Below are 16,790 nucleotides of genomic sequence, written 5' to 3'. Positions count from 1 at the left end.
GAACTACTTTTCTTTGTGAATTTAGCTAAAATTTTAGCCACAGGCTTCCCCTATCTGAACTGTGTCCTTTTTTTTTTACTGTTAGCTCAGAGGCTTTCGGCATGTGCCTACCCTACCAACCTGCTTTCCTACAGAATCTTCCAGAGCTATGGTATCAGACTAACTAGGTGGGAATGTGTGAATCGTGGCCCCACCACTTTCTAGCTATGTGAACTTGGGGAAGCACTTACCCTCTCTGAACCTCAATTTCCTCATCTGTAAAATGGAGGAGAGTGTTAGTTGTTCTCTATTTGACCCTCACACATAAACAAAGCCCATAATCCTTCCTCCCTAACCCTGGGAGTCCAATCCCCTATGGGTAGCATCTGTGAAACTCGCTTGAGTTCAGCCAAGGGGATGTCAGCATGCAGAGGAGAGGGAGAACGGAAGTTTTCTTAACTCTCTTGTCTCTCAGCACTGCAGCTATGACAGTGGCCACGAGACTCCAAGACCAGCTTTGGCAGTGGCTCTTCCTCCATGGTGCAAGCAAGAGCTGGGCTCCGGTAACACCGTTCTTCCCCTTTCTCCCTCAGTCCTAGGTAACCCACCCTTTTCCTAGTCCCTGCTACATGGCCATCCATATTGGTTTCTGTAACTCTGCCCACACACCTGTAAATAGTCTCTTTACTAAACTCTCTTCATGATCATATCCTCCCATGCTTCCTGTTCCATGCTGAGACACTAATTGATATAGGGGTTTAATAACAATGGGTACTTCCTAGATTTGTGGATTGAGGACTAAGCAAAAAATTTTGTAAAGAAAAGCCGGCCGAGTGGCGCATTGGTTAAGAGCTGGCTTGGGATGCCAGAGGGCCCTGGTTCGGATCCCACATATGAGGGCCAGTGACACTGCCCTCTACAGCTAAGATGCTGAACAACAGCTCAACCTGGAGCTGGGCTGCCGTGAGTCACCTGCGACGGCGTAGGCTGCAGCCCCTGTGGCAGTGGGTTGCCATGGGCTACTGTGTGTAGCCAGCAGCCAGTGTGAGCGGCCAGCAGCCGCAGTGAGCAGCCGTCCAGAAGCCAGCGACTGATCTGCCTCACCTGGGAAGAGCGCAATGATGGTGCCAACTTGGGCCAGTGAAGCGACGTCCTCCACAACTAGACTGAAGAACAAAAGGACAGCAACTTGTCTGTTCCCCTTCCCCCAACTCCCCAGCGCTGTTCCCATCCCCCAATTCCCCAATAAAAATCTTTAAAAAAAATAAAAATAAAAATTTGTAAAGATTGAGAACAGGGGCTGAGATGTAAAGGCTCAATAAACATCAGCTGTTATGTAAAGGCTCAATAAACATCAGCTGTTATCACCTTGCTCTGCACCCATCCCTGAAGCCCTAGTTATCTGACTTGCTTTCCACCTCAGGCTAGAAAGCAGCCTTCAGCTTCCCTTTATCCCATGCCTACCCCATCTCCAATCCCTTCCTGGCCCAGCTTCTGAGACCTCTGTTTTCTATTGCCCAGTAGAGAGATTGGACAAGATCAAACATTCCTAAAAGTAATTTACTCACACTGTTAAACAAAATCAATTGAAATATCACCCACACAATTAGAAAATACATTGAGTGACCACATCATTAACTCTCATTCATGAATTATAGCATGTTTATGCAGCACAGTAATTTGTGGAGAAATAGATGAAAAATTAATTGTTAACCTCTTAACAGGAGATCCATCCTCAGTAAATCATAAAGGGCAAAACAGACTGGATAATAACACAGACTAGCACTGGTAATAGTCATAAATTTCAGTTTGTCAGATTAATTGAAGAGGCTCATAAAATACTAATAAAGTCCAGTTTTAAAAATAGTTATTAGATGTTTGAGGTTTTTCAGAAATGGATAAACAAATACAAAACTCTCATTTTAACAAGGTATAAAATTTGCCTTTAAAAATGAGTAAAGAAGTTTGGAACATTCTAGAGATACAGAACACAAATAACTTTTTTAGAAAAGCAAAGACTGAATGTTTCAGTGAGATTATTTCCAAACATAAATTGTATACATTTAGGGATTACTTTCATAGAGCCTTGTTGGTACTGTGCCAGGCTAGGATGGGTCAATAAAACAGAGCTACCTCAAGCTGTGGAAAAAAAGGGCCGGAAGCCTGCAACTAAAGGATTCGAGACACAGTCACAAACCACTTCCCTGGTGCATGAGGATATGTGGCATAATCAAGACTCTAAGAATAGTCTAGAAGTCATAGCATCTAGGCAAAGTGGAACCATGAACTGCAATGCAGGATCTCAAAGGAGTATGCACAAGCTTAAGTAGAAGAAGTTGCCATGTCTGATTCTCACTGACCAACTGTATGCAAGAACTACATTGGGAAGGGCGTCCTGGGAAATGTAGTTCCCAGGCTTCGAAGGGCGTGGTGATGGTGGTGATGAGTCAACAGTAGACAATCCACCAGAAGTACCACCAGGCACTATCCTAGGTACTTTAAAATACTGTCCTAAATTTTAATCCTAACAAGAATCATATGCAGTAGGCATATGTATTCTCATTTTACAGATAAGTGGACAGAAATTCAGAGAGATGTAGTAACTTTTACACGGTCATACAAAGAAACAAGATTTATATACTCAAACTTATCTAACTTCTCAGAACATCTTCCTTCCCTATATAAATTGTGAAAAAGCATACCTCTTTTATTTTAAGAATCCTCCAAATACCCATCAACATAGAAACTAACATTTTCTATCATACGGAATAAGGTAGATGAGAATGATAAGTTGGGTTAGGTTGAGCAAGTTTTGCAAATCAATGTCAATTTACCAAGCTCTTTTTTTTTCAGATCACCACTGTGATCTCCTACCCCATAGTGCCTCAGAGTGCAAAATAAATCACACTCCCCTGAGCTGACTTAGTCCTGAGTCCCAGTGAAATAAAACCTTGCTTTTCAGCCCCTAGAAGGTGATTTGGTTTTCCCAATGGAGAAGAGTAATGAATAAAAACTAAATAAGCAGAAGCCAGTCTTCAGGAAGTGTAAGGCTGGGCATGGGTGAGGGTGTGCTCTTAATCAGAACCAGGATTTCATTTCCACCTGCTGACTACAAGGCCCAAGTTGGGGGACAGATTCAAACTTTGGGAATTGCCTCAGAATTCAACGGGTTTTCCAGGACCACAATTATTTCAAATAGTATGAACCTCCCCAAATAGCTGCAATGAAGACATTCATTCCCAAACTGTGTGTTTTCTATATAAAGGAGATGTGGGGAAGAAAAAAGATGTCAATTTCTCCTTAGTACTCATGTAAATATGAGAGTGGAACTATAAAAAGACCGAATATAAAGTATAAGCTGGCCAGGAAAGTATACTAGTCCAAAGAAAAGAAGAGAGGTTGAGAGACTGAGGGTCAAGACAAAAGCAAAAAGGAAATTTAATGGAAAAAGGAGTAAGAGGGGTGAAAAGTGTATGAATCATGGTTAGAGAGGAAACTCAGAAACTAAGAGCTTTGAGAGGCAGCAGTTTTTAAAATGATGTGAAGGTCTAGTTTAGGGATGAGTAGATAAGGTGTCTGAGGTCAAGTTAAGTTGAAGGCTACTAACAGCTAGGAAATTCAGAAATGGTGTGGGTGGCCAATGAATGTCAATGGTGAAGTAAATAGATCTTATTGTTAATCATGGTAACTATATTCTTACCAAGATCCTTTATTTTCTAGTCCCCCTGGCTCCCTCTCCCACCTACCTTGCTAGTCCTCATATTGCTGTTAGGAGAGGACTGTACAACCATGCTGATGGACTCCATTGGAAACGTGTAGTTCTTGAACTCTGTTGAGTCCCTAGTCATGCTTAGCAATCTTCAGGTAATCCTAGTTAGTTTAGTTCACATTTTTATTCTTAATAGTAGCTCTTTCAAACTCAAAGCCATCTACCCTTCCTATCTGCACCTTCGTTCTGAATAGACAAACTTACCTCCAACCTCACAGAAGAAAATAGAAGCAATCAGGCAAGAACTTTCTTAAAATCCTCCCCTTTCATATTCAGACTTTTCCATCTCTTTCTCTGTCCTTACCTGTCCATTGTTTGCTTCATCTAACCTTCCCCCAACTCCTCTTAAGAATTTGCTCCATGGATTAGTACCCCAAAGCTTGTATCATCAATGTCTGTGTTTCTATTGGCTCCTTCACCAGGACCTATAAATCTAGGTAAGTCTTCTTTACCTTGAAACAAATATTTCCTTGCCTATCCCCACTGAAGCTGCCACCACATATTTTTTCTTTCATTAACTGCCACATTTTATGAAGCCTCACTTTCGCCATTTCTCACCATACAGCGATTTGTTGAAACATGCAACAAATATATATAGACAACCAAAATTCGGTTTATGTATTTGCCACTCAACTACAACTCTACCTCTTAGAAAGACCACTACTAACTTGCCAAGTTCAGTTCTCATCTTTCTGGTCCTTGTTAAAATTGGTTACCACAAGTTTCCTCATGGGAACTCTCTCCTACATTAGCCTTAGAAGCACCCCCTCTTCCTGAACTTCTCGTATCTCTCTATCTATTTGTTCACAGTTTCCTTGGAGACTCCTCTCCCTCTTCCTTCTCTTTAAATATTGATTCTCCCCAGAATCCATCTTCAATTTTTCTCTCTTCTTTTTTATATACTGTCTCTCATTTGTTACATCAAATTCTGTAAATTCAACTATACCCATGATTCTGAAATCTATATCCAGCCCCAATGTCTCACCTGGGCCAATATCCCCAGTTATCTACTGAATATTTCCATATTTTCCCTGCAAGCATTTCAAACTCAACACACTCAAAACAGAACTCATTAATTCCCCCTATACCACATCGTTCTTTTTTGTTTGTAAAATTGCTTCCCAGAAAGGAGGAGTGGGAAGAAGTTTGGGTAAAGTGAACAAATTAAGAGAGTCTGCAGCATGAGGAATACGAAGGGAGAAGGGGAAGAAGGTTAGTAAAAATTCTAGCCAAGATTTATTGCCTGTCTTCTATATGTCTGGCATTGTGTTAGGCCATTTTCATAGATAACTTATTTATTTATCCTCTTTTGTGACTTCACAGCAACCTTATAAGGTAGTGAGATAGGCAAAATAATGGCTCCCTAAAGATATCCATGTCCAAATCCCCAGAACCTGTGTATATGTTACTTTACAGTGCAAAATGGACTTTGCAAATGTGATTAAGTTAAGGATCTTGAGATGGGAAGATTATCCTGGGCTATTCAAGTGGGCCCAATGTATTCAAAATGTCCTTAGAAGAGGGAGGTAGAAGACGCAAAGTCCTAGACAGGGATATGAAGATGGAAGCAGAGGTTGAAGTGATGCAGCAATGAGCCAGGGAATGTGGCCAGCCTCTAGATGAGGGGAAAGCCTACGAAGGGATTTTCCGCTAGTGTCTCCAGAAGGAATGCAGCCCTGCCAAACACCTGGATTTTGGCCCTGTAAGAACCATTTCAGACTTCTGACCTCTGGTCTGTAAAATATCAAATTTGTGTTGTTTGAAGTCACTAAGTTTGCGATAATTTCTTATGGCATAATGGGTACCTTGATGAGCTCATTTACACATGAAGAAATTGAAGCCAAGACATTTTTTTTTTAAATTGGGGAACAGTGTATTTTTCCAGGACCCATCAGCTCCAAGTCAAGTCGTTGTTTCAATCTAGTTGTGGAGGACACAGCTCAGTGGCCCGTGAAGATGGAGCTGGCAACCTTAGTGTTATGAGCACTGCGCTGTAAACTAACTGAGCCAACCGGCTGCCCCAAAGCCAAGGCACTTAAATAGCTGGTCTAAGGTCACACTGGTAGTAAGTGATAGAGGTAGGGTTCAAACTCCAGTAGTTTTGGCCACCCCATGCCCTTAACTGCAAGTGATGGGCTGGATATAGGTTTTGGGTTTATCCAAAGGGATGGTCTAAACTGATGACCCAAACATAGTAGAAGGCTAAGTGCAGACATCAGGAGCTAAAGAATGAGAGATTAGGGAGCAAGGGAAATAAAAACAGGGTGCAATGGTTCAAGAATGGCCCTGGGCAAGTATCCATAACCAGCACTGTGGCCCAGGACTGATTTATGTGTACTCAGTGCTTGCAGTTCTAGGGAGCTTTGTTTACAGGATAGGGCCAGGGTGGATTTTTGTTTGTCTCTCAACTGAAAACGCTCCCCACCAGTCAGTATGCAAGCTAGAAACTGGGTTCCTTTGTTCAAAATCTCAGGAAGTGCTTTCTTTGTGCTAGACAATGTGCCAGGTCCTAGAGATAGGAAATGGAATTACATGTGCTCTCTCCTCCTTCTTTACGCCTTCCTCAGTAATCAACATTCCTTTTTCTGGCTTGCTGCCACCTTATTCATATCTCTACTGTTGTACAGTTTACTACCATTATTCTACATCACTATAGCAAGCAAAGTTAAATGTTAGATTCACTCTTTTCAGGAGCCACGGGCTTGAGGAGACGGACACTCCTATACATGGTTGGCAGAGTATCATTTGGCAATATGCATAAAGAGCCCTGAAATGGTCATGAAATGTATACTCAATAATTCCACTCCTAAGACATTCTTCTATGAAAATAATCAGATTGACATATGAGGGTAGTCATTTCAGTATTATGTATGAGAGTAAAAAATTAGAAATAATCAAAATGCTAACATTAGTTGAATAGATAAACAAATCTTGGTGAATTCCAAAGATGGAAATCTATGCAGCCACTAAAAAAATAATGTTTTCAAATAATATTTAGTGACATAGGGAAATGTTCATGATATCTTGTTAAATATAAAAAGTAGAACCCACAACTATATAGATAGGATATAAATAGTTCTTAGCTATAGGTAACAGGATGGCAGGCTATTTTTATTTTCTTGCATATATGTCTCTACATTTAAAAACTTTTCTGCATAAACATGTATTACTTTTATAATCAAGGTAAAGACAACCAATAAATGTTATTTAAAATGAACAGTAGTTGAGTATGTTTACGCTGACTAATCTCTGTTTGCCTTGCTAGGTCCTTCACAGCTCTACTCTCTGCCTCAGGAGAAGCTAACCTTTATGTACTCCATCACTAAGGCTTCCTTGCACATAGTTGCAACTTGGGTTTGACCAATAAGAGGCTCTGGCAAGAAAAACAAAATGGAGAATAAGAGAAAAGAGACATTGGGCTGACTGGTCTCCTGGCTACCTAGCATGTTTTGTTCCTTTAGATCCAGGCACATTGGGCTGTGGCTCTGCTAACTTACCTGTGGCCACATGTCCTGCCGGGTGGCTTCTTCCCTCAGCTATGTTTCTCTCTAATGGGGAGCCACCCTGTCCTCTTGCATCTTTAGGCTAGCAGGCTTCTTGCTTGCTAATCTCACAACACTATCCCTCGTGGGTTCCCATCACCCTGCCCACATCTGCAAATTAGCTCTACCTTAAACTCTTTTCAATTAACCCTATGCGTGCACCATCTGTTCCTGCCAGACCCCTGACTGGTGCGATGTCTATGAGGAGTATACAACAGCTGCAGGAATGTAGAGAGGGCGGGATAAGCAGATGGCCAGTGTTCAAAGAGCAGAGGTAGTTGCACAATGGCGGGAACGTTGTCTGAGAAGAGCAGTGGAGAGCTGAGTCTGGGTAAAGTATGAGTTGTTTGGAGACTTTTTCAAGAAAAGTCAGCGTTCAGGCAGAGTAACCAGAGCATCGCGGAGGAAGTTGAGCTTACTACATCCCAAGTATAAACTTTGTTGGTAGTTTTGCAACTTCTGGTGGGAAATTTGGAGAGAGTGGGCTGATGGCTTCAGTTCAGAGGACTTCATGCATAAGACTTGTAGATGGGGGGATGCATTCATGGGTGCAGTGCCTTTTAAAACTTCTTGCATGACTCAGAGTATAACACTGCAAAGAGTATCTTGTCACCTCTCTAGTGCTGGGTGACTGCTTTAGGAGTAGCTCTTAGCCTCTGCTTCTTGCTCCTGCTCCAATTGGTTGCCTCCTGCTGTATTGACCAGATAGCTAACCCTTGTTCTTAGCCAGTATCACTTTTATTTTCTGACCCAGACTTGGATGTTCTGCCCTAGTTTTTGGCTGTCCTACTCCTGCCTTAGATTGGCAACCCCTATGGACTCCTTCCAATCTATATGCAGATAAGGCCAGAGGGCAGACACACCCCTCCACGTGGACTTCCTCAAAAGCAGGACTTTGGCCTTGGAACCTGAGCCCTAAGGCAACATGATTTGAGCAACAAAACCTTACATATGCACAGTATGCTTCCTCCAAGGACTTTCAGTTCTGTCTCATTTCAATCTGGGTTTTTCCTACCAGGATGAAGGTCAGGGAGAAAAGGTAAGTAAAGAGGTTGGGAAACTGACCCACATCCAGATTCAATTACCTCGCCCTCAAACTTGCCATCATAAAGTTGTTGGAATACGCCTTAGGTAAGCAAGTCCTACCCCACCTTGTCCCTTTTTTCCCCACAGGCAACAGAAAGATAGTATTGTCCAGCGGTGATTTCCAGGGATTCTGTCATTTAGATAGTCACAGAGGCTGGTTCTTAGCCTGTGTGGAGATATAAAACCTTTTCAGTGCCCCCAAGTAATAAAGTCTTGAGGAACTAATTCATACCAACTGAATTCACAAAAATTGAAGTATGCATCAAAAGCACTGTTCTATCTTGTTTTATAGCATGCCAATTATCATAACAATACTAAAAGGTACACATATTATTTTCCTTTTAAAAGGACAAAGAAACTAGAACACAGAAAAGTAGAGGAACTTGCCCAAGGTCCCACAGGTTGGGACCCAGGCATCCGGCATCCTTAAGGGACGTGCTGAGCTCCAAGGTGGCACTCAGACTAGGCATTCATGAAGTGGTGTTTAGATCTCACCTTTTTTTCCCTGAGGCAAACAGATGGAAATGTAACCTACAGTCAAGATTGCTTGGTGAATATTAAGTACAAACAAACGGGAATTAGATTTTCTTAATGAAGTGTTCTTAAGCTAAGTGTGCTTGAAATATATTCTTCCCCCACTGAGGGAAGCACCAGCAGAAGAAATGACTGGAATTTTCTGGTGAGGGCATCTCTTTACTGGTCAGTGTTAGGGACTAACTGGCAAGTTCTTGATCCCCTTCAATTTTTCCTCATTCTACGACTGAGAGTTTTCCTTTAACATACTCTTCTCTTAGATATGTTAATGTCATTGTCCCACATCTTTAAACATGCTAATTGCCAGGATTTGACTGCAGCCATTCTCTAATCTCTTGATTGGAATTTAGTCTGGAAGCTCTTTAGCCAGCCCTTCATGAGTTGTGACTCTGGATTTGCTTTTACTGACTCTGGCCTCATCCATTTTGAGTTGATTTGCTTAATTTGGCTGAGTTCTGAGGTGCTTTACTGTCATTCTTTTGTATCTTCAAAATTCCTTTCTTTCCAAAGCTGCTTTTTTGTTTTGATTTTTTACCTTTTTTTCTAATGTTGGGGGACATTTTCCAAGTCAAAAGTCATCACAAATGTCCCCCATTTGGAAACAGAAGAAGCATCTAGACTTTTGATGCATTATTTCATTCTCATTGTTTTGCTCAGAGCTCCCTGATATGAACTGCACGGAGAAGAAAGAAGTTTTCTAGGGGATGCTAGGGAGATGATGAGATATTAAAAATGCTGGGCACGTCTATACTGGAAAGCAACATAGGAAGAAGCAGTGTGGCTTGTCCTGCTGAATAATCTTAAAAAGTGGCACATTTTTAAATGGTAAATATGTTTATGCGACTGCTAAAACTGTTGAAAAGATCTTCGGAAAAGAAATCTGAAAGAGAAATTTGATTTTCCACGTATTTTCTCCACTGCTACCCACCACCAGTTTGGACGTGAGAACACAGACTTGGGAAGCCAACTCTCCCTATGCCTGCCTCATAAACATATATGAGTTGATATGTTTATAACTTTTACAACTACCGCATAAACTATGTCATTCATAAGTTGTTCGTTAAGTCTGAGACTGTGTATTCTATTCTGTGACATGAGTCTAGCACCTGCCTTTAGTTCAAACTTTTGAATATATACATAATATATATACAACGAGATAAATATATATATATACATAAAAATATATATGACAGCAACACTTAGGGGAAATAACAAAGGAAATGCCAAGTGGAATAAAAATGTCCTTTCAAGTCAGTGTTCTTATTCTAATGATGATACCAAGAAATGTTTTACATGAAAGCTTGGTTACTCTGCACAACAAAAACTGACATCAAGAGAACAGGTAAAACATTTCAGACATCCCTAGCAATTCTTAATAGTCTAGTAAAAGTCTATCTGCTTCCACAGTAACAAAGCGCTTTCTTATCTAGTGAAAGCTATGTGTTTTGAGAGATCAAGCCACACAAAAAAAAGACTTTGGAAATCTTTGTGCCTCAAGCAAGCTTGGTGGATAGGGCCACAACTAGAATGGGTAAAATACCAAGAGGGGAAATCCACTGTCCACACCATCGCACACCTTGAAGGTGCATTATTCACTCTCCACTCTTTTTTACCCTACTCGGCTCATTGGACTCCCTTGCCTTCTGCCTTCCCCTGGATTTGACCTATGAAACACACCTGTAGGAAATCAGCTATGGGCAAATATGTGTTTGGTGGATTTATTTCCTCAAATTCCCTTCCTGTTATATCTCTGCATAGGCTAATGTTCAGTCAGGGGGCCCTTTCTCTATCCCTCTGCATACGGGTGGTAACATCCCCCCATTTTGCTAACTCTGAAGTACTGTACTTTCTACTGTTGGTTTTCCTGAATCTGCCCATATCTGTGAGCGGTTCCTTTATGAAAGTCTCATCACTTAGCCCAGTTCAAATGGGTTGCCTGTTTCTTTCTAGAACCCTGACTGATACAAACATTAAAACTAAAAATACCCCAATCCAGTGGTTTTAGGTGAGGTCATTTGTAATAAAATGAAAAGTAATTTTGAAGACTTTGCCATCTACCCAGATGCACATTGATTAGCTAGGGAAAGGTACAGGGCAAATTTCCTCAAGGTTGAATTTTTGTTTTACCTTAGAAAAAGATGGATAGATAGGTAGGTAGATAGATGATAGATAGATAGAGATAGATAGATAGATAGATAGATAGATAGATAGATAGATAGATAGAATAAAGAATAATATCGGCATTATGGGTAAAAACCTTGAAAGAAGAGAATGAAGTCATTTTTCACCTTAACTATAAGTTACGGGATGGCTAAAAATTTTGGTTAGGTGAGCAGGATTTATGTATGTACGTATGTATGTATTTATTTATGTTGAGGGCCTTACAATTAGTACTTTCAAGGCAAAACTGTGGGAACACTCATTGCACGTGAAAAAATGGTTGTAACAAAAACAAAGTTTGAGAGTTTGATGATTTTGTGGATCGTCACTCTTAGTTCTTACATTTGATGAAAATTATAGATTTAGAAATAAATAACTCTCATCAGCCATCTTTCATCACTCAAAATGTCCTTTGAGTATTTCTCTAAGGTACACATGAAACTGACGAGTGGATAGAAAACACTTATCAGCCACCATATGTCAAAAGTGACACAATTTCACAGAAGAAAGATTTATTGAAATTTTTACCAACAGTAGTATGAATATTTGCACTAATTCCCCTTTTGGGCACATTATGCTGTTTTCAGTCTTCTCTCAATAAAATGTAATCTCCAGGAGAAAAGAGTTATGATAGTTCTTGTTTACCACTGTATCTTTGTTTAGGCTGTTAAAACAGACTGCCACTGACTGGGTGGCTTATAAATAACAAACATTTAGTTTTTATAGTTCTGGAGGCTGGGAAGTCCAAAATCAAGGTGCCAGCAGATTTGATTTCTGGTGAGGGCAGATGGCCATCTTCTCTCTGTGTCCTCACATGGCAGAGGGGTGAGGTGCTCCCTGGGGTTTCTTTTATAAGGGCACTAATGATATTCATGAGGGCTCCACCTTTGTGACTTAATCACCTCCCAAGGCCTCATCTTCAAATAGCATCACATTGGCGATTAGGATTTCATCATGGGGAGGACACAAACATCCAGACTATATAGCATACTGTATATCCTACAACAGAATGGAACCTAGTCATTGAATAAACAATTGCTGAACAAATGAGTTGGTGCTTCTTTAGTGATTACTGTGGTCTAGCTCCTAAAGTTATAAAGAATCTATTGTCATTTTTATACACATATTTAGATTATTGACTTGACAAAATATTGTAAACCTAAAGCAGAGATAAGAAATTACCTAGATGAAGATGAAAGACTAATTGGGTTAGCATCTTACTCTTTAGCTAAAGAGATGGGGAGAAAACATTTTTTCCTGATAGAAAGTCACCTAAAACATTTTTTAATTAAAATTAAGTGGATGTACTATGAGGTTTAATGCAAAATTCAAATGATATTTTTAGTTAGAATATGAGACATCAGAGGTGTGTTATTTTTGCAACAACGGCCTTCCCAAGATACTGGAAGTGCAGGTTGGCTCTTCTATGCCTTTAGCAGCCCTGCTCCAGCACTCAGGTAACAAGATTTTGCCATTATATCTAGGTCAACGTGAGCCCCCATTACTGCGTTATTATCAACTAAGTCTCTTTGGCTCCATTTTTCTGCTAGTCTGTCTTTTGAAGTATTTTCTTTTTAATGAATGGAGGCACTTACAATACAGTCTTTCACTTATTTATCCATTCATTTTTATCTTTAAGTTGGTTGAGCATTTACATGCAAAGCATTGTATCTGTGAATTCATAACAGAGCTCTTTTATTACTTCATGTCTTAGGTGGGTTATCTGGAGAGCAGGCTATGAAATGGAGATTCATGTGTAGAAATTTATTGGAAAATATATTCAGAAGCAATTCTTGTGAGGAAGTGAAGAAAGTAGGACTGCACAGAGAAAGGAATTGCAGGAGGAAGCCCTTTCAACAAAGGTCTACTGTAACTGGGATGACCATTTAGAGTTGACCAGTCTTAAGGCAAGGGAGCTGGACCTTTATGTCCTGTCTCCCTGCCCTCCCCATCACCACCACCACCACCACACACACACACACACACCATAGATCACTCAATGGATGTGAGCATGTGGGCTGCCCTGTGAATGAGGCATGATTTCAGGCTGGGAGGCTCTATTCCATCGAAGGCAACTCCTGGGCAGGAGTTCAGCCCGAGAGCCTCTGCTGCTAACAATCCCATCACCAGGAGAAGGAGTGCTCAGTCCTAAAGGGAAGATCTGTGTGATGCATTGCAACATAAACTATTCCTACAGTAGCGTTCAGATGCTCTTTCAAGGAGTTCCTCCTAAGTCATTGTTTCTCAAGAATGCAGTTTCACTGCCTCTGGGTGTGTCAGCCATATTTGCAACCTTCAAATGCAGTTATCTGGAACTTCAAAGGGAAACATACATCCCTCTTTTCTGGAGTGCAGAAAATTCACAGGGTTTGACTGTGCTTAGTCTGGATTTTCCGACTCCTAAAACCCTTACCAACTCCTGAAAACTGGTGTTCAACTTTCATTCCTCAAGAAAATTTATTCAAGTATCTGTGGAATGCCAGGTTATTCCAATTATAACTCAGTTCATTGCTAGTAGGCCCTGGAGTCATACTGGCAACAATATATTTTACAACTCTTGGGTCCATGACTTATCGTTCATAAGCTTATTTTGTATGAACTTTTTTCTTCTTATTTTTATTAAAATTTGTGTTCTTTGCTAGAGACAGTTGTTTTAGGTTTAAGGACCGGCCTCATTCAGAATAATGTAATGAAAAATAATTGGGGTGGGGGGGAGAGCGGCCGAGTGGCTCAGTTGGTTAAAAGCGCGAGTTCTGAGCAACAGGGTCGCTGGTTTGATTCCCACATGGGCCAGTGAGCTGCGTCAGAGCTGAGCTGCCCTGAGCTGCTGACAGGCGGCTGGATGGCCACTGGTCTTGGAGCTGAGCTAGCTGCGCCCTCCACAGCTAAGATTGAAGGACAACAACTTTGCTGTCCCCCTTCCCCAATTCCCCAATAAAATAAAAAAAAAACATAAAAAATAAAATAAAAAGAATTAAAAAAAGAAAAATAATTGGGTAAAGTGTGGTTGTTATGACCATGGCTGTAGATTGGCACTAGGAGGTCAATGGAGAGCTGAGGCAGCTCCAAATGCCTTCTTCTTTCTCATGGACCACTGGAGTCTTAAGACTTGAATTGGCCTTTCAATTCTCTCACCAACAAGTAGCCAATCCTCTCTATTCTCCAGTCCATGTACTAGGAGGAGCCAGTTTGACTGGCTTAGCTAATCACCAATTTATCAGGTATTGCTCTTAATATCAGGTTATGTCATGAGTCATCAACTAGCCTATGGATAGCTGTCCTTGAATTGGGGCCACTGTTGGTCTAATCAGTAGCTATTCTAGTCCTTCAAAGAGCCTGGCACTGCTGTTTTGAGTAGGGAGACTATACAGTCCGGGAACTTGCAGCTAGAAAAGGGTCCTGGGCTTTGGTAGAGGTCCTCAGCAACATGTGACAGTCATCCTTTGGATGCCCATTTGGGGATATCAAGTATCAAAGTTTACTGTGCACTTGGTAAATTGATAGCTCTTTTTATTTGCTGCGAAGTTACCCCCTTCAAGTCTTGCGGGATATATTGAAGTCCACATGTAATTTATTTATATTCTTTATCATATTTATATTCTGGTCATTTAAAAGGAGTTTGAAGATAATTGCAAAAAGTTGTAAGATACATGTACTAACAAGAGTGTACACTCTTGAAGGAAAAATACTAGTTAAATCAAGTTTTTCTGATAGTATTGAAACAAAAATTGCACTTATTATTCATGTACATATATGGTAAAGTATAAATGGCTTTCTGAAGTAGTTTTATACAAAGGAATCACAACTTTAAGCTTAAGTATTCTTCAAAGCTTCCATCATGAATCCATGGATTAATCTAAAATTATATCATATAAAATAGAAGAAATATTATCAGATAGCATTGTAGTTAGACATCTTCAGCATTCAATATTAATAGGATTTTTGGATTTGCTGCTTCTAGTCTTGTGTAATCATAGTGAAACAAAACTATTAATTTGAGTTTGATGACTAGCAAGAGCAGGAATTTTTTTTTTATTTCTTAAGTGATGGAAATTAATAGTTATTTAGGTAATCAGAGAAAAGCTTATATTTCACTGTTAAAATGTATTATAGAATTAGGTTCTCTTGAGAAAAGCATGAATTTAGTGTAGGCTGGGAAAAAATTATTTTCATAAACATACCAAATTGAATTGAAAATTTTTTTATGCTTTTTCTAAATCTAAAATGTTAGTGAGAATTAAAATACCTATTTATGAATTACTGTAGAATCCCATGAGAAAAGACCTGGGCCAGTCATTATGTTTTCTCCCCAGTACTTCCCTGCCCTTCTTGCTAACTGGTTTCCAGCTAGTTCAGTTAGTGTGAAGCGCTGGTAGAAGCATGGAAGGTGGGAGAAAGGAACACAGGGGCCTACTCTCTCCTTCTGGATGTGTTTTCATGACTGCAACTCCTTCCAGTCCAGGTCTCCTCTGCACAGCCCCTCTCTCTGGGCTCCCAGCTCCTGCCAGGCAATCCTTGCTATGGGTTTCGCTCCTGCCAGACTGCCCAGCTTCTGGGTTCTGCTAACACTATCTCTTTCCTGCATCCAGACAACCCTGGAGAAAGAGGCAGCTTCCTGCTGCGGCTAATCTCTGAGTTGCCTTGCCATTTCCTGTTTGGCTTTTCAGCTCCTCCATCGCAGTGTAATTAATTTCTTGTATTTCATTCCTTCTGTTTGAGATAGGGTGAGTTTTTAGTTTGCTTGACTGGACCCTGAGTCATATGGCTCTCCCCCATTTCCCATGCATGGAATAGAACAGGAGGACTGGACATTACACAATCCTATAGTCCACCACTTTGGATAAACTCATGAACAAATTATATGCACATATGATGTTTCACTTAAATTTAGCTTTATGCCATTTACTCCAAATCCTTCTTTTGGGTCCTCTCCAACTTTTAGTCACTTCCTACTCTAATCCTTTTTACATGAAGATGTCAGAACAGTGACCAGCAAATGCTATTTCATGCATATTGCTCCGTCCTTCAAACGCCTATAAGATATTTCTTTGGTGAAACACATTCATACTCCTTAGTCTGGTTCTTACAGCTGTCTCTCAATAATTCCCCTCCATCATTTCCTTCTTCCCATATCTTTATAACCTTATATTCTCTGTTATGCTCCAATGAAGCCTATGGGTTCCGGTCAAACTGTCTTGCTTTCCAGTCTTAACATTCAATTTCCTGTTCTCTACCGTGGTGTCTTCACTAAAGCAGCAGCACCCTTTCTTATCACGTCTTTGACATTGATACTACCTTATACAGAGTAAGAGTAATGGCTTCTAATTAACAATGCATCATCATACACGTGTGACTTCTCTGGATCTTTCCGTTCTTCAATGTTGGCATTCTCCAGATTTCTAGTCTAAGACCTGTTGCCTTTTCACTCTACATTCTTTTTTTTTTTTTTGGATGATCTCCATTCTGATGAGTTCAGTTCTAAATTTGTGACCCCTAAATTTAAATATTTCCTCTATGGACTCTCTCCTGAGCCTCAAACCAGCTAACTAAACACTTCTACCTGGTTGCTTGCAGGCACATCAAACTTAAAATGTTCCAAATTGAACTTATTCTCCGTCCCTCGCCATCCTCAGCCCTAACCCCATTCCAAGATTCTTTAGCTTTAATTAATGTCACCTCTTAACTAGAAAACTGAGTCTTTCCTGACGCCTCCTAAAAGC

Source organism: Hipposideros armiger, unplaced genomic scaffold, assembly GCF_001890085.2.
Source record: "Hipposideros armiger isolate ML-2016 unplaced genomic scaffold, ASM189008v1 scaffold_399, whole genome shotgun sequence".
Lineage (NCBI taxonomy): Eukaryota > Metazoa > Chordata > Mammalia > Chiroptera > Hipposideridae > Hipposideros > Hipposideros armiger.
Note: the sequence above shows the minus strand (reverse complement) of the source record.